The sequence below is a fragment of the Prinia subflava genome, chromosome 3 (assembly GCF_021018805.1).
Source record: "Prinia subflava isolate CZ2003 ecotype Zambia chromosome 3, Cam_Psub_1.2, whole genome shotgun sequence".
Taxonomy (NCBI): Eukaryota; Metazoa; Chordata; class Aves; order Passeriformes; family Cisticolidae; genus Prinia; species Prinia subflava.
The window spans coordinates 42,582,782-42,601,465 of record NC_086249.1 but is presented as its reverse complement, the minus strand read 5'-3'; the positions used below and the strand labels follow the sequence as shown (position 1 = coordinate 42,601,465).

The 18,684-nt window shown below is 41.9% G+C and overlaps 1 protein-coding gene across 1 annotated transcript in view; it reads right to left on the bottom strand.

The window, feature by feature from the left end:
- Positions 1 to 18,684, bottom strand: part of LOC134547879 (endogenous retrovirus group K member 5 Gag polyprotein-like) — a 63,585-nt gene that overhangs the window by 19,830 nt on the left and 25,071 nt on the right. The window contains exon 2 of the mRNA XM_063391996.1: positions 148 to 328. The gene's annotated coding sequence lies outside the window, so the exon portion shown is untranslated. The remainder of the gene's footprint in view (positions 1 to 147; positions 329 to 18,684) is intronic.

The following is an 18,684-nucleotide window of genomic DNA, read 5'->3' as shown; positions in this document are numbered from 1 at the left end:
GCAAAATTCTTCTGCACCCAGCATAAAAGATCTTTAAGTTCTTGCTTGGGTATGGTACGAGAATTAGATCTTACCAGAAGTTTCGAGCAGCTATAAATGTCTCTCTGTTCCCTGGACATATCTTGTCCCATGTTCCCCGGAGCTCACCTGTAATGTCATAGCAGGAGATCCTTCTGGGCTCAATCCAGGCTCGATCCAGTGGGCACGGTGTCCTGCTTCTTTCCAGCAGTACTTAAAAGTAGTCCTCCGGGGTGTCCCAACAGTCCACGAAGTTGTTCCTTCCTCAGACGGTGGGTACCAATTAATGGGATTGACGAGAAGGGGAGGACTGAGAGAATTGTAAAAGATAGTTTATTGCTTAATCAGTCTCATGGGACCGAGACATTGAGTCTGTTACATCCAATGCCATCACATCAGAAGCCACCCTAATTCTAGTTACAATGTCTTATATAGGTTTATTAGCCAATCAACTACTTCCACAAAGCCATCAGGATCTTCTTGCACCAATCATTAACTATTTTGCCCTACATGGCTCTACCACAATGCATCTTTTCTTATCCAATCATATAACGCTACACAAACTTACATTGCTATATCTTAAGCTTCCTACTAACTCTATATCAAGGTTTATTGCTAAATTTTAAAATTTTCTACTATCTTGCTTAATATATCTTTTGCTTACCTAAGGCATTTCTCTGCTTGCTTAAAACATATTTCTGCTTAAACCACAAACCCTCATTTTTGCTTCATGAACTACATCCCTACAGCTTCCTGAAAGGTAGTTGCAATCAGGTGAGGGTTGGTCTTTTTCTTTGGGCAGCAGCTGCCAGAACAAAAGGACACAGTCTTAAGCTGCACCAAGGGAAATACGGGCTGGATATTAGGAAAAACTTTTTTACAGAAAGGGTAATAAAGTATTGGAATGTCTACCTGTGGAGGTGGTGGAGTCACCAGCTCTGGGTGTGTTTAAGAAAAGACTACACATGGCTCTTGGTGCCATGGTTTAGTTGAGGTTAGGGTTGGGCTGGACTTGATGATCCTGGAAGTCTCTTCCAACCTAATAATTCTGTGATTCTGTGATTCTATGTCTGTGTAACTTTACTGCTCCAAGTTTGCAAGTCTTCTCCAAGGTCTTAGATCAAACTCTATATCCATCTCTATCTCTGAACCTCTAGGCACAAGGCTCTGGGAACTTTCTGTGCATCCACTTCCCACACTTCTCCATATATACAGGTCATTTTCCCCAAGATGTGGATCTTTTTTGGATCAGGGACACAAACCAGGATTGTTGTGTAGATATAATCTGCAATAACAGCTTATATGAAGATAATATCAGAGGTAGTTAGAATTATTTGGGATGTATATTCATTGTTGTTTGCCTGTCCTAATCTCAGCTGCTACTTTTGGGCATTTACTATTAATCACACCTAGCCTGTTTGGAAACCAGTAGGAAATTCTTTTTCCCAGTGTTTTACCTCCGTCTCCCCCTTCAGGTCTGACAGTCACCTTTAATGAATGTTCATTTCCCTCTGGATATTAAAGATGCTGTATTTTTGTTAGTTCTCCTCTATATGGCCTATAGCATGTTTAGAATCATGGCTGAGATTTTCAGGGAGACCTGCCCCAGTGGTGGAAAATCCAGAGTGGTGTGGCATGCTGAAGAATATAGTCCAGGACCTGAAGAAATATTCTGCCCCAATAGTTTGATTTTTTCCCTTGAATAAATTTAGAACCCAGCTGATAAAGAGAAATATCTATAAGAAAGTTGCAATGACAACTGCAAAGAGAGGCAGCTCTCTGCACTGTGCTGGGCCCTGGCTAGTGCTTATCACACACTGCTTAATACCCTAGAGCAACAGGTACAGCCAGAGGGGAAGGAGAACAAATCAGCAGACACCCCAGTCACCCAGGCTACAGTAAAACCAGAAGGGCAGCCTAAGCTAATAGTGGTCACCTGTGTCCAGAGGAGGACATACAAGACCAAATCCTTTTGTCCAGTGGATGAGGATGGGGAGTCAGGACCGTCACAGCCAGCGTAGGAATTGGAATCAGAAATAATCACTGAGTCTTTGTCCCTAGAAAGACTCCACAGTCTGAGAAAGACCTCACCTGACAGCGCAACGAGTGTGTATTGAGCTGGTTGATCCGAATCTCTGACAGTGCAGGTGATGATACAATTTTGGATGGTACTGAAACAAGGAACTTGAGATCCTTATCACATGATGTAGGATTGCGAGGAGGTTCAAACCTCTCAGCCTCTGGACACAGCTCTTAACAAATGTGAAGGAGAGATACCTCTGACCAGGAGATCAACAGCTGCAAGAAGGCTTTTGGAAGACCATGAAGCAAGGAATCTCAAGCAAGTGCTTGAGAGCACTTTTTTCAAATGACCAAACCACTGAGAGTCCAGATATGGTAACATGTATGACACCGATATGGCTCAAACTTGCATGAATCAGGACACAAGGGTATGGCCGTACCCTAACAACATTGCAGTTGATTGAGGGGGGCAGTTACTAAAAGGGTTAATTTAATTTCTACTGTAACTGTGAGCTTTTAGTAGATAGACACTGTGACTGAACTTTTAACAGAGCAGACACTGTGTCTGCAGACCTTTAGCAGAAAAATAAGGCATGCAGAAATTGTTCCCCAAACAAGGATGTTAGAAGATTAAGAGGAGACATCTGGCTCAGGAATACAGCTACAGCCAAAACAGGGACTGAGTTTTCAAGAACTTGGGGAACATGAGAGGGTTTTATGGTAATGGTGAAATTATAACATGCATGTTGTGATTGTATGTTAGCAATACGGTTGTAGAAATTGGGAGGTATGTTAGGAGGAGTTATCCCTCATGCCCTTCTAGGGGTCCAAATAAATGGTGCTCCCTTTAACACAGAAAAATTGGTATTAAGGAGTTTTATTCCAGTTTTCAGAGATTTGGTGATAAGTGGGCGCTATGGCAAGGAGACTCCAGGTGTATGAAGACACTATCCATGCTCCAACACAAAACCAAATCTCAGCTGTGGAAATGGACTTGACTGAGCATATGCAGAGACTGGAAGACAGGATTGAAGACACCCTTCAGAAACTCAGCAAAGAGCTTAAGGAGGACCTTCTCCAAATTTCATCAGTATAGATCAAAGTCCCTGTTATCAGGAGCAGGTGTTCCCCATGTAGGGAGAGGGGTTACACCCCACAAGCCCATCTGTGGTTTTTTTCTGTGTGAGTATGGGCAAGAAATGGGAAGATGTGATGGAAAACCCACTTCTGTCCTGGCATGGGTACCTAAGCTAGAAGAGGAAACCACTAACAGAGGGACTTCCACCAGAATGAATGTCGTTCCAGTTTCCCACGACCGGGCTGCTAGGTATAACAGAAGGGAGGATGACATGTCTGATCCCCTTGAAGGGACCTCCAGAATGTATGCCCAGAGAAGGAACAATAGCCAGAGCTAGAGGGTCCCTGCCTCTAGCCAGGAAGAGGCACGGGGCAATCGGGCCATTTGGACTGTGTGGATCTGATGGCCTGGCACATCAGAGCCCCAGAAATATGATGTGTTGGTCAATACTAGTGCACAGTGTACCCTAGTGCCATCGGGACATGTGGCAGGGACAGAAGCTGTTTCTATTGCTGGGGTGACAGGGGGATCACAGCAGTTTATTCTACTGGAAGCGGAAGTGAGCTTGACCATGAAGAAGTGGAAGAATAAACACATTCTAGACAAACACATTTCTGAAATCCTAATCTAATCTTGCTTCTTCATTAAACCAAGGGTATGTTCCTTTTCCATGTATGTAGACATAAACAATGTGGGGCTGGAATAAAGCTTCAGTAGGGGGCCAAGCCAAGGGGAAGATTACATCACTAACTGTACTTCTATTTGGGGATTCTTGTCAATTATGCTAATTTGCTAAATTTATAAAACTGTCAGAGCCCTGTATCAAGTTGTCCTAGAGTAACTTTATGATGCCTGTATCCCCAATCATCTGTATTGTTTGTGCTGTATATTAAGTTCTGTGCCTTTAAAACTGGTTCTGAGACTGAAGCAAGGAAAGAAGAAACACAGAGTTTGTTTTGCAAACTACCTCACTCCTATGCATTCCTTCTCTGGACAGTAGTTCATCTGAAGCACAGACTGGTGGCTGGAACAGAGATTTTTTTGTTGTTGTTGTTTTTGTGGTGTTTTGTTTTGTTTTGTTTTCAGTTTGGCTAGCTGAGGCAGAAAAGCTTCCTAAAGTGTTTTTTTCTTTTTTTTTTCTTAAGACTGTTTAAACCTACTCCAGACTAAAAAACCCAGAAGAGTACCAGAAGCTCACACCTGCAGCTCACTGTGGCCTAGACTTCCAGAGGGACTGATAAGAGACTAAGAGAACTAAGCTACACCCATGGCAAGGACTTTCTCAATTTACCATCTCACTGCAGAACAAAAAGTTTTATTATTTCATATTATTCATTCTTTGTGCTTGTAGGCACTTTGTTTGTTAAAGAAACAGTTTTTTGCACTTTTCTCCAAAAAGTTCTTTCCCGGACTGTTTAAGAAAGGAAGGGCCGTTTAAGTTTACTTTCCCAGAGAAACCCTATTCAAGAGTTTCCTCCCAAATTTATCCTAAAGCGAAACAAATACTTTTTTTTTTTTTTTAATTGGCGCTTAAAGTGGGGCTTGAGAAAGTAGGAAAAGCTTGTATTAATTATTAATTACATTTTAGTTGTTCTTTGCGCAGGGATAAAACAATCAGGAGCCATATTGCTCCTTAAATTCATAATGTCTCTCTTAGAATAAAGTCCTTCTTGTGTTTCTGTTCTCTAAGCCTTTTTGAAGTTTTAATACCTTTCTGGTCCCTAGGTTTGTTTTCTTACCCAGAAATAGCTCCAATGTTGTCCCTAACACTTGGCTCTTACACTAGAGGTGCACGAACTAAGATAGTTATCCTCTTAGGTTCAGTAATAATAATTTATAAAAAAGTACTGAAGTTTGTGCCAAGTATGTTTAGTTTATAGTTTCTTCATCCTACCCTGTGTCCTAGTTCCAGCAGCATGTTTGAAGAATTTGTTAGTAATTGTACCCAGTTTATTAAAAGAAGTGTAGGGGATGAAGCTTTACAGCCTTTCCTTTCCTTCTTCTCTTTTAAATGTTACATCACTTCTATAAAATGTTCAGTGTCCCCTGAATGTTAAAAATACCACCTTACTAGTATTAAATCTAGTAACTAACAAAACTCAAAACCAACCACTAAAATTCTAAAATCAAAACTACAAAAAATCTAAAACCAACTACACTCCAATAAAAAAATAAAAATTAAAAAAAAATCAACAACTTATAAAAAGTCCAAACCACCTCAAAAATAATAAGCACTAAAACACAACTCCTCCTAGCACCCTGACTCCCAGTGGTGGGGTGGATATTCAAAACAAGTTACCTCTACCCACCGTAGCACCAATACCACATAAAGTAAGTAAATTACTCTCGTCACACAACACACCCATATTAGAAAACTATTTCACCCTGAAATTTTAAAAATAATTACAAATTAACTTAAAAATAAAAATTTTAGTCTCACTAATTAAAAAAAAAACAAGGACAAGTAACACATACTAAAAAATCTCCACTGTACAACCAACTACCAGCAGAAAAAACACATTACACTCTTTTTACAAATAATCCTTATCACATTATAAAAATAAAATGTAAATAAAAAGTATATAAAGTCCCACACAATAAGACACACAAACTACTAAAAAAAAAAGTCAGATCAACTCACTAAACTCAAGACCATTCAATTAACCCTAAACAGTACTAAAAAAAAGTAGCCAAAACTCTACCTCTATACTAATTCATAAATAATAACCAATACTCTATAAAGATAGCTAAAAAAGTTTAAAAGGCTAATTAACAATGTAAAAAAACCCAACCTTAACTACTAAAAAATAAAAAAAATCACTACCAAAAGAAAAAACCTACCTATAAAAATCCACCATATAAACACCCATGTCTTCAAAAGTAAAACTAATAAAAAGCACCACAACAATAAACAAGTAAATCAAACTACAAAGATAAAAGTATCAAAAATAAACTTAAATTAACAACACAAGAAAAAGTTGTTCCTAACTCAATAAGGTCATAATACCTCAAATCATCAAAATAAAAATACCACCTATAAGTAAACACAAAACCAAAAAGTAAATCTAACCATAAACAATATTTCTCAAGTTATCCATAACTGTAAAACATGTACTACAATCAAACAAGACAAACAAGTAAAGCCCCTACAGTATAATAAACAGTAGTCCAAATATAAATACGGGGAGGCCTAACAAATTAATTATATTACACTACCCCAAACACACCAAAGTAAGCACTATATACTCACAATAATAAAAACCACCACAAAATAGCTAAAAACCTACCCTGTGCCTCACGCTACAACCCATAACACCATTCTAAGCCTTCAAAAACAAGTCCTTTAAAAACATAGTGCCCCTAAAAAATTAAACAATAAAACTAATTTCAAAAATAACCTTATAAAAAAATAAACTAAAAAACATACCATTAAATAAGTGTGCCATATCCCCTACCATGCACCAGCTACCTCCCAAAAAAATAAACTATTAAAAACTACCTTAAAAACCTTAAGGAAAAAATATTTCAAAAATTAAAAACAGCATTTAACAAAGGTCACCTAGTTAGTTAACACCCAAAGCTCCACCAACAAAGCAAACTCTATCCAGTCTAAGCCCCTACATACAATGAACAAAAATAAAATCCCAGTAACACATATAAAAAGTTTATTTAAAAAACCAATTTAAATCAATTCTACCTCAAGTACAAACAAACCTATCCGTAAAATTATCTTTACTCAAAAACCAAGTTACACATAGTAAATAATACAAAAAAAATAAAAAACCCCACAATGTGTACCTCAAGAAAATCTAATTATTAAATAAAAACTATAAGCAAATATCATTCTTTTACTAAATATTACTACCATTATCTACATACTGTATATATACAAATGTATAATTGCCGAGGCCGTGGTACAGGTTAAAGTCTTTATAGATCTTACAACATCTAAGCAGAGTGGTTTATTATATAAAAGCATATATCTGAAGAACGAGAGTTCTAAGAGCGGCCTTACAATACAACCAATTATAAACATAAGCAAGCAAAGTCCAAGTAAAACACTAAGCAAGGCATAGAAATCTTAACAAACAAAACTCTAATGAAACAACAAGCAGAGCACAGAATTCCTAACAAGCAAAACTATAATAAGACTACAAGAAAAGCATAAAATTTACAGCCTCTAGGTAAATCAACCTCCTATTTTCTGACCCCAAGCAGGGTTTCCAGCCGTGGGGTCGCTATAACAGAAAGGGATCACAAGGTCACAGATCCCAGACAGGGGTCAGGGGTCCCGGCTGCGGGGATCACAGTGGCAATGGGGGGGTCCCGAACCCGGCAGAGTTCCCAAACGCAGGGCCGCAGTGGCAATGGGAGATCCCGAACTCGGCAGAGTTCCCAAACACAGGGACATGATGGCAGAAAGGGGGTCCCGGGGTCCTGAACCCACACAAAGTTCCCGGTCACAGGGATTGCAGGGACAGAAAGGGGTCCCGTGTTCCCAAATACACGCTGAGTCCCCGGCAGACCCAGAGTTCCAGGGCAAACGCCGCAGGGGAAAAGGGAAGGGACGGGATCGCAGGGGCAAGGAGGGGTCCCGGGGTCCCTAACCCTCGCAGGGGGAAGGGACGGGACCCCAGGGCCCTGATCCGAGCGACAATAGATGGTACCTTTAGAATCCCATTCGGCTCCCTGGCAGGGCTCCTTCCTCAGGCTGCAGAAGGTGGAGGTTGGATTGATAGATCGGATTGATCAATCGATATTTTAACTTCCAACCCAGAGGCTTTTTATGCATAAGTTACAAATGCATATTCATATTTTTTATCTACACACTAGCCAATCTAGATACAATTCTAAAGTTCGTAAAACTATGAAAATCAGTATCAAAACCTACGCACATAGAATATCTATTAATGCAAAACTCTATCTTACTAGCATAAGGTTCTACCTTGTTATGTAAAAAACTTTTATCTTAGCATATATGAAAAATTCTGTCTTCCCTACACAGAGTTCATGCAAAATTACAAGCAACAGTTTACCCTATTTTTGTTATGTCTATACTCTATCACTAGGCCTAAAGCTCTGTCCTTGTACACTAACAACTAGGACTTAGGGCATATGAAGTTTAAACTGAGGGTTAGATTTCTACTTTATGCATCTAAAGCTTTATATATTCTAATTTTTCTAAAGGTTTTAATTCTATCCTTTCATATTTTACGCTCTGTGGAGGATCCATGGAAACATGGACTCCAACATATAATGTACATGTTTGTATAACTAAAATATGTATTAGTTTTAGTAAGTTAACAATATAGAGATAAAAAGTAGAATGTCCTAAATTAACTTTATAATGCTTATATCCCAAATCATCTATTCTATTTGTACTGTATATTAAGTTCTATACTTTTAAAACTAGTTTTAAGAGCAAAGCAAAAAAAAAAAAAAATGAAACACAGAATTTGTTTTAAACACTACCTCATTCCTATGCATTCCTTCTCCAGACAGTAGTTTGCCTAAAACACAAACCAACAACTAACCTATTTTTTTTACTTTTAGTTAATTTAACTAACTACAACAAAAAAACTTCCTAAACTGTTTTTTCTCTTTTTCTTAAAACTATTTAAACCTATGCCAAACTATAAAACCAAAAGAAGCACCAAAAGCTCGCACCTGCAGCCCATCAGGACCTAAACCTCCAAAAAGACTAATAGGAAACTAAAAAAAACAAGCTAAACCCATGGCAAGGACTTTCTCAATTTACCATCTTGCCTCAAAACAAAAAGTTTTATTATTTCATATTATTCATTCTTTTTACTTCTAAGCACTTTATTTGTTAAACAGTTTTTTCCACTTTTGTCTAAAAAAATTATTTTCCAAACCAATTAAAAAAACAAAGCACCATTTACTTTCCCAAAAAAGCCCTATTCAAAAATTTCCTTCCAAATTTACCCTAAACCAGAACACAAGAGCATCTTCAGTTCTGCTGTGCATTTCACAATAAGTGCACCTGAAAGACCTTCAATAAACGGTAACTGCTTTTTATCCTCTAGTCTTTTTTGGCTTGCGATTTCAGAGCCAATAAAGGCCTCTGACTAACCTGTCAGATATATGCTGACAATTCAACACAGCAGAGAAGAGGCAGCCTAGGAGGTTTTGTGAGTGTATGGAGGAGAACTTGTCACAGCTGCTGAGTGAGCCTACCAAGGGGTATGGCTGTGCTAGACCTGCTGTCTACAGAGAAGGGCTGGGGGAAGAGGCGGGAGTCTGAGGCTGCCTGGGGTACATGACCATGAAATAATAGAGTTCTCAGTATTCTGTGTGTAATAAATATAAAGCAAATTTCCAAATTAATAAATGATTTTATTAATTTTTAAAAAATCAATGAACAGAATTTCAGGTAAGCCAACAATCAAAGAATCAGTGCTGAGTCCCAGGATCAACACTGGGTTAGCTGCGGCCTCTATGACACCGTAGCTCCCCCTGTTCACATCTTCTGTTCTGTGAGTCCTGTTTATATACAGTTTTTTTAGCGGGACAAAGCATTACTTCATGCTCTCTTTGTCCCTTCAGTTTTTCTTCATATTCATGTAGATTCATCCTCACCCTCCGGTCGGGTGAATAGTTCTTCCACGGGGAGATGAATATTAAATACGACTTTTGGGAATTGCGCACTGAGATGCGTGTCCCTGATGGTGGAGCAAGGTCCATTTCGCTGGTAATGGTTGGGTCATTCGCAGTCCCATCTCCGGAGAAGACCCATCTTCCTCAGACCTTCTCTCCTTTCTCTTGTAAATTCAGTCGTTCCCCCGTTCCCAGAAGAGTCATTTTTCAGTTCCTGAATCTGTCTATCCCAGTCTCAAATGATTTTTACCATTTATTTTAAAGGGCACAACTTGATTTATATTATACATATATTATAACCACAAATTATCCCACATCATTTATCACAATCCCCCCCTTATAATTTTAACATATAATTCATGTTTCTCTTTCCCTTCTGATTTCTTACCATTTCTAATTGTTAATATCCTTGACGAAGGTTACCCCTATGGTTATCCCTTTCTGTTCTTGCCCGTGCCTCAAAATTAGCCAATGCTGTTGCTGCCCTGTTCTCTTTTTTCCCCTTTAAATTCATTATATTCAGTACTTGTATGCCTTGTGCTATCAAATATATTGAACAAACAAGGCCAGGTGTTATGCAAGGCAAGACTATTGTCCCAGGGTGACAGTGCTTTGTATCCCAATCATGTGTTCTGTTCCCATGCTCTCAGAGAGGTTTTGTTTTGACTAATAGCCGCACCCCTCCCCCTATCATAGGGCTTTTTTGGCTGCTGCTGGATGGCTTGCTGGCTTTTCTGCTTTTGTTTTTTCCCCTTCTTTCCTTCCTCCCCTTCCCTGAAGACCATTGGAACCAGCTCCGGACCTGATCTGGGAACGTCAAGGAACACCCCCACCCCAGAGTCTGCATCTGCGAGAGAAGCTTAGCGCCCCCCACCCAGCAGGAACTGCCCGATTTTGTTCATCCTCTCTTGGATTGCTGAAAACATTTGTTGTCATCTGGGGTTGTTTTTCTCTTGTGTTGGGGAGTGGTTTTTGGTTTGTTTGTTAATAAACAGGTTTTTTCCACTTTTCCTCTGAGGAAATTCTTCCCCAACCCGGTGGTGGGGGGAGGAGTTGTGGGGGTTTGTTCTCTAAGGGGCTCTTTTTGGAGATTTTTCCCTAATTTGTCCTAAACCAGGACAAATATTCTTTTGGTGGCCCATACAGGGAGCCAGAGAAAGTGGAAAAAACTTTACTCTAGTAATATTTTGGTTTTAATTGTTTTGTGGGCAAACTGGTATGTTTCTGTTTGAACTCATAATGTCATTTGGGGTGGAAGCCTGCCTGTATTTCTGGTCCCCAGGATTTTTTGAAGTCTTAATACCTTTGTGGTCCCTAGGTTTATTTTCTTACCCAGAAATAGCTCCAGTATTGTCCCTAATATGGAGGTTTTGTAGCAGAGGGGCACTAACCAGAATATTCATTGGGCTGGGCTTGGTTGTGATGATTTGCAGGAGGTTTATAAAAATGCTGGAATCTGTTCCAGGAATGTATGATTCGTGGTTATGGTTGTGCACTCAGTTTTTTAGGGGAGAAGCAGGGGAGGAGGTTTTTCAGCCTTTGTTTTCCTTCTTCTCCTCTGAATTATTTACATCTCTGTGAAAAATATGGGATGTTAATTCATGTTCTTATAGGTTATGACATATTAAAACTATGAAAATCACTGTATATATGTGTTATATGAGAATATAAGTTTCAGTCTGCCTTGAAAATTTGTTAAGACAAAAAAAGCAGGCACCACCCTGGAATTTAACATTCAGAAAAGAGACAAATGATTTATGGGAAAACCGGCCGTCTCTTCAGCACCAGAAGACACATTAAGATATCAGTCTTCTCCTCCCTGGATGGCAGAGTCGTCAGATCATTATTGTCAGCCAACACCCTCATCCAAGCATCGGAACACCACCATTAGAGGAACATCATCATCCACATCTCCGGAGATGAACTTTTACCATTCATCAGCCAGGGCGTCTATACCCTCACGGGAAACCAAAAATTGACACCTCGCAGGAGAGAAGGAACTCTTTTCAGCTAAGCCGGAGACAACTATGAATTTGAATAATTAGCTTGGACACAAAGGGACTATGAGGAAATTTTTGCCAGGGGTGGAATAAAGTGTATAAAAACTAAGCCCCGAACAAGGCCAATTCGTGAACCTAGGGGGGACAGCAGTCGGCCAGGTACTGCGTTCTGTTTCACCCTTGACATTTTCCCAGGTAAAAATAGTCAAGTCTCTCTCCTGTGGGTGGTTTTACCAAAATTCTGTAATTCAATTTTTTTGTTAATAAAACAAAAATTATAATTTTAATTGGAATATTGTATTGGCATTTATAACAATCTCTATTAGAAAATGTTCAGTTCTCCCTGAATGTTAGAGAGACAATCTTTCTGGTATTTAATTTAGTACGCTTTCTCTATAGTCTGCAGTTTGTATAAATGAAAGCTGATATTTCTAGAGGGGCTGTTGAGACTCCTGATTTAGGAGTAAAACCAAGTGTGAGGAATCCTGAGTGGTGTGGGAAATGGGAGGATATGGGCCAAATTTTAAAGGAATTTTCTGATCCTATAGTCTGGGACTTTCCATCTGAACAAATTCAGAACCCAGCTGAGGTGGCAAAGTACCTGAAAGAGAGGATGCACATTCCTGAGTACAGTCAGATTGTGAGCCCTCTTTACCTGGTTACCCACAAGAAGAATGATTTCCATTTGGGCCCTGAGCAGCAACAAGCTTTTGCCCAGATAAAGCGGGAAATTGCTCATGCTATAGCCCTTGGCCCAGTCAGGACGGGACCAGAGGTGAAGAACGTGCTCTACTCTGCAGCCGGGAGCCATGGTCTGTCCTGGAGCCTTTGGTAAAAGGTGCCTGGTGAGACCTGAGGCCGACCACTGGGATTCTGGGGTCGGAGCTACAGAGGGTCTGAAAGCAACTACACCCCAACGGAGAAGGAAATCTTGGCCACTTATGAAGGAGTCCAAGCCGCTTCAGAGGTGATTGGTACAGAAGCACAACTCTTCCTGGCACCCCGACTACCAGTGCTAGGGTGGATGTTCAGAGGAAAGGTTCCCTCCAGCCACCATGCCACCAGTACTACATGGAGCAAGTGGATTGCCCTCATTACACAATGCTCCCAAATTGGGAAACTAAATCCCCCTGGGATTTTGGAGACAATTACAAATTGGCATGAGGGTGAAAACTTCAGTCTCACTGATGAAGAGGGAGAAGAGCAAGTGACCCGTGCTGAAGAAGCTCCGCCTTACAGCCAACTGCCGGCAGAAGACACACGCTATGCTCTTTTTACCAATGGTTCCTGTCGCATCGTAGGGATGAAACAAAAGTGGAAAGCAGCTGTGTGGAGTCCCACATGAGAGGTCGCACAAGCTATCGAAGGAGAAGTTGGATCGAGTCAACTTGCGGAACTCAAAGCTGTTCAATTGGCCCTGGACATTGCTGAAGCAGAGAAGTGGCCAAAACTTTACCTCTATACTGATTCCTGGATGGTAGCCAATGCTCTGTGGGGATGGCTGAAGAGATGGAAAGAGGCTAACTGGCACAGCAGAGGGAAACAAATTTGGGCTGCTGAAGAATGGAAAGACATCGCTACCTGGTTAGAGAAACTACCTGTGAAGGTTCGCCATGTAGATGCCCATGTGCCTAGAAGCAGAGCTAATGAGGAGCAGCAGAACAATCAGCAGGTAGATCAGGCTGCAAAGATAGGGGAGTTGAAGATAGACCTTGACTGGGAGCACAAAGGAGAGCTGTTCCTAGCACAATGGGCCCATGATGCCTCAGGCCACCAGGGCAAAGATGCCACCTATAAGTGGACATGAGACCGAGGGGTGGATCTAACCATGGACAGCATTTCTCAGGTTATTCATGACTGTGAGACGTGTGCTGCCATTAAACAGGCTAAGCAGGTGAAGCCTCTCTGGTATGGGGGGCGGTGGTCCAAGTACAAGTATGGGGAGGCCTGGCAGATTGATTACATCACGCTGCCTCAAACCCGCCAAGGCAAGCGCCACGTACTAACCATGGTAGAAGCCACTATGGGATGGTTGGAAACCTACCCCGTGTCTCATGCTACAGCCCACAACACCATCCTGGGCCTTGAAAAACAAGTCCTTTGGAGGCATGGTACTCCTGAGAGGATTGAGTCAGACAATGGGACTCATTTTAAAAATAATCTTATTAACAACTGAGCTAGGGAACATGGCATCGAGTGGGTACCACGTCCTTTACCATGCACCAGCTGCAGGTGAAGTGGAGAGGTACAATGGATTGTTAAAAACCACCTTGAAAGCATCGGGTGGGGGGTCTTTCAAGAACTGGGAGCAGCATTTAACAAAGGCCACCTGGTGAGTTAACACCCAAGGTTCCACCAACCGAGCAGGTCCTGCCTAGTCTGAGTCCCTTAACATCGTAGATAGAGATAAAGTCCCAGTGGCCCATGTCAGAGGTTTGTTGGGGAAGACAATATGGATCAACCCTGCCTCAAGTACAGGCAAACCCATTTGTGGGATTGTCTTTGCTTAAGGACCAGGTTATACATGGTGGATAATGCCGAAAGATAGAACAACACTATGTGTACCTCAGGGAGATCTGATTGTGGGGTGAGACTCATATGCGAATATCAGTGTTTGCTGAATGTTACCACATTGGATGTTGTTTAGCCAGTAATTCAAGGACACCCAAAGTAAGATTTGAAATGATTTCTACTGCTGCCTGCAACCTTAGGAGCCTATCTTGCAGATGACTAGGGTTTTCATATTTCCCGTTTCCATCTCGAGCCCAGATTACAGGTAACATCTTTTCTGTTGGTCAATCTTTATTACTCCAATTTTGATTTCTATCTACTGGTTGGGCTACCCCTTCTAATTCCTTGTTATCTGATAAGCCGAAGGTTTCTTTTAAAGCACATTCCTTCATTATTAACTCCTAAAGGGTTCACGTTATCTCTTTGTTTCGGTAGCAAGTCTGACCGCTCATTCTTAGGTATTGCCCTTGGGCCGTGGTTAGCTATTTCCCTGCCTTATGTAAACATTTTGTGCTGAGTGCCATTAAAGGCATAGTACCCATATCCCTTGTCCTGGCAGCTATCCGGGGCTTTGTATGCTGTGGTTTCTGCAGCTTTTTGCTCCTTGTTGGTGCTAAGCTGAGATCCCTGAGGCTGATCTGCCATCAGGCACACGACTAGGCTCAGGACCACTAGGATCCCCCATTGGTGTATCCCTCTGCCTACGTCTCTGCCCACTGGGTTGCCACCAGCGGCGAGGTAATCTGTCTTCTCGGCAGCAGGGAAATTCTTCTGGGGTTCCATAATTAGGCTGAGCTGCATACCTCCTCTTAAAGGCGCCCCACCTGGATAGCTTTACTGTATCTGCGCTGCAGGGTACCTTATTGGTCCTTTGGCACTCGATTGCTAGGACTTGGGCTCTCAAATCCAATTTTTCCCCTATCCTCTTTTGGAATATATGAAACCACTCAATAGAACCTAATTCCAGTATCCCCAAATTTGTGGCAATCTCTAAGATCCAGCTGGTCAGTTCTTGCTCCGTTTCTAGGCACTTATCACACAAGCCCCTAGGTCTATATCCCAGTCTACAATGCACAACCCAAATCTTCTCACAATAACCACACTCAAAATGAATACATGGGTAGCATGGACATCCCGGTTTTGAACAACATATCGTGTCCTCTTCGGTCATTTATTGCATTGGTGAAGCTTTATCTTCAGGTCTCCGGGGGAGGAGGTGACTCTCCGCTCAGGCTTCTCTTCTTGTCTTTCAATTTTCTTCACCCGAGAAGCATGTGTCCAACCTTTCTCAACTGTCCTCACGGCAGTGTCTGTGGTTAAGAGAACAAGAAACAGGCCCTCCCACTGTGGTGTTAGGGAAACTACCTTCCAGACTTTTATTAACACTTCATCCCCTGGTTTTATTTTATAAATTGTGAACCCTAGGGGGGTGCTTTGCATAACTATTCCCTTCTTTCTCAGCTCCTGCAGGTTCTTATTTATTTATTTATCTATTAAATAAGGCTGGATTTGCCCATCCTTCAGCCTTGGGTGCCCGACTGGCATTCCATGTTGGTACAGCATTCCGTACAACATCTCAAAAGGTGATAACCCGCTCTCAGAGTGGGGCATAGTCCTCACATTTAGCAAGGCTAAAGAGAGACATTTAACCCACAACATTTTTGTTTCCAACATCAGCTTTGATAATTGTGCTTTCAGTGTCTGGTTCATCCTTTCTACTCCCCCTGAGCTCTGAGGGTGCCAAGGAGTGTGATAATCCCATCTAATTCCTAAAGTGTCTGCTAATTGCCCAATAATTTTTGAGGTGAAATGGGTCCCTTGGTCAGAGTCAATGTGATCTATTATCCCATAGCGAGGGATAATTTTTTCTAATAAAATTTTGGCTACTGTTTGAGCTGTTGCCCTAGCACTAGGGAAGGCTTCTACCCAGTGTATTAACTCATCTACTATTACTAGCAGAAATTTATACCTCCCTATCTTGGGTAGTTCAGTGAAGTCTATTTGAATTCTCCCAAATGGTCGATATGCCAGGGACCGACCCCCTAAGGGAGTCTTGTTTGATTTATTTTCTGGCATATCATACACCCCAGCACTTCCTGTTTTGCTAGTTCATAAATCCTTTTGCATCCAAAAAACTTCAAAAACTGTTCTGCCAGTGCCTGTGCTCCCCAGTGTGTCTGCTGATGAAGCCTATTCAAAACCTTCCTTGTGTATTCCCTTGATAATAATTCTCTCCCATCGGGCAATTTCCACTTTCCTTCCTCCCACTGGCTCTCTAATTTCTTGTACTCCTCAATGTCTTTTGGGGACAAACGGGAGGGGTATTTTCTTGGGTATTTTCTTTCCTGACTTCTGGAGTATTCACTACTTAGGAGGGCTGCCCTTTTTGCTTCCTTATCTACAAAATTGTTTCCCCGAGTACTGACTTGTATACCTGATGCCTTAGGGTTGGGTTCTTCTGTTCTGTTTTATTTGATATCATTAAATGGTGCTGGGATCTCTTCACGGGGTGATGGAAGTAGGGCAGTCTTGTCCTGGCGGGGAATTCAAGGACACTCTCTCCAAGCTCCAGGCCCGAGCATAAACAACGTGGAAGAGAAAGGCAAGCAAGGAGGATGGTGCTCTGTGATTTAGAGTTGTTGATTGGACGGTTGGTTGTTATATGTAAATGAATGGGAGCTTGTAAAAGTAGTAAGATCTCGGGACAAGTCCCTTGCCTCCATCTTGGAAACACCTGGGCAAGGTCACTTCTGTGGCTCTGGAGATGCCAGGGCATGGTTTTGAATACATACCCACTTTACTCTTTTAACTCTGTCTAGCCTCTGTTTCAGCCTCTCTAGGCATCAGTTTTTGGCGAGCCAGGCAGGAGAGTGAGGAATCTGGGAAATCTTCTTTGGACCGAAGAAAGGCCCCCACCCACCCTCATCCTGCCAGCAGAGGTTCAGAGGTACCAGAGCCAAGAACCTTTGAAACGGAGGCATGTGAGTGATCATCGAATAAAGGGGGGTATTCTATTTAGTATCCAGGTTAGGTGCTAAAAGATGTTTGTTTTGTTCTTTATTTTGGATATCAGAATGGGGTGTGTGTTCTCTAGTGAAGGGGATAATAATTACATTATCCTGAGAGATAGCCCTCTGGGGTTGATATTGAAAAACTGGGTCGGAGCATTTAGTCGGAGAAGAGTCTGGGCTTTCCATATGTAAACTTATTAGGCAGTCAGAGAGGATGTGGCCTACATATGAATTAGGTAATGGAGAAACATGGCCTAGATTTGGGAGTGTGGACCTAAAACTGATATCAAATTTGATGTCCCGCCTACGCTGGGACAGGGCTTTTGAAGAATTGAAGTATGCTCGGCTCTTTACGGTGTTAGCCTGTGAACGGAACCTGGGTAACAAGAAAGAAAATATATTGGTCTTGGAAGGTGAAAATAAAAAGCCGACATTAGCAGTACGTATAAGAACCCAGAAGAGGTAGAGACAGATCTAATTGCACCTGCCATAAGGGCGGGGCCGGTCCCAGCCGCTCTTGCAGCAGGCGCGGGCTCAGGCCAGGGGGCGGCACCTCCCCCACTGTCCCCTCAGTCACTGTCACGAAGGGGGGCGGCAGGAGGGGGTGCGGCTCGGGTCTGGTGCCAGTCAGTGAAGAAGGAGGAAGGCGCGGATCGGCAGCGACAGGCACCTCAGAAGCATATTTACAGGAAGAGAGCAACAAGCAGCATGACCAGGAATAGGGGGGCCCTGCCTCTAGCCAGGTAGAGGAAAGGAACAATCGGATCTCTTGGACTGTGTAGATCCGATAGCCTGGCACATCTGACCCACAAAAATATATGGCTTTGGTTAACACTGGCTCTCAATGCATCCTGATGCCATCAAGTTATGTAGGAACAGAATCGTTTCTATTTCTGGGGTGACAGGAAGATCCCAGCAGCTGACTGTGTTGGAGGTTGAAGTGAGTTTAACTGGGAATGGGTGGCAGAAACACCCCATTGGGCCCAAACGCCCCATGCATCCTTGGCATAGACTATCTCAGAAATGGATATTTCAAAGACCCAAAAGGATATCATTGGGCTTTTGGGATAGCTGCTGTAGAAAGAGAAGACATCAGACAATTGAATACCTTGCCTGGTCTCTCAGATGACCCCTCTGCTTTGAGACTGCTGAGAGTTGAAGAACAACAGGTACCAATGGCCACAGCAACTGTACACCATTGGCAATACCACACCAACAGAGACTCTGTGATTCCTATCCATAAGATGATTCGTAAACTGGAGAGCCAAGGGGTGACCAGTGCATAAGTCCAGGTGTTTCTGTTGAACTGCTTGATATTTTGCTTTCTGCTTGTAATGGTTTTAACATGGTCAAAAACCATGGTTGGTACAAATGTATATGACCAAGTGGAGCCCTCCAAAAAGGATGTGTCTGTTCAGACACATTC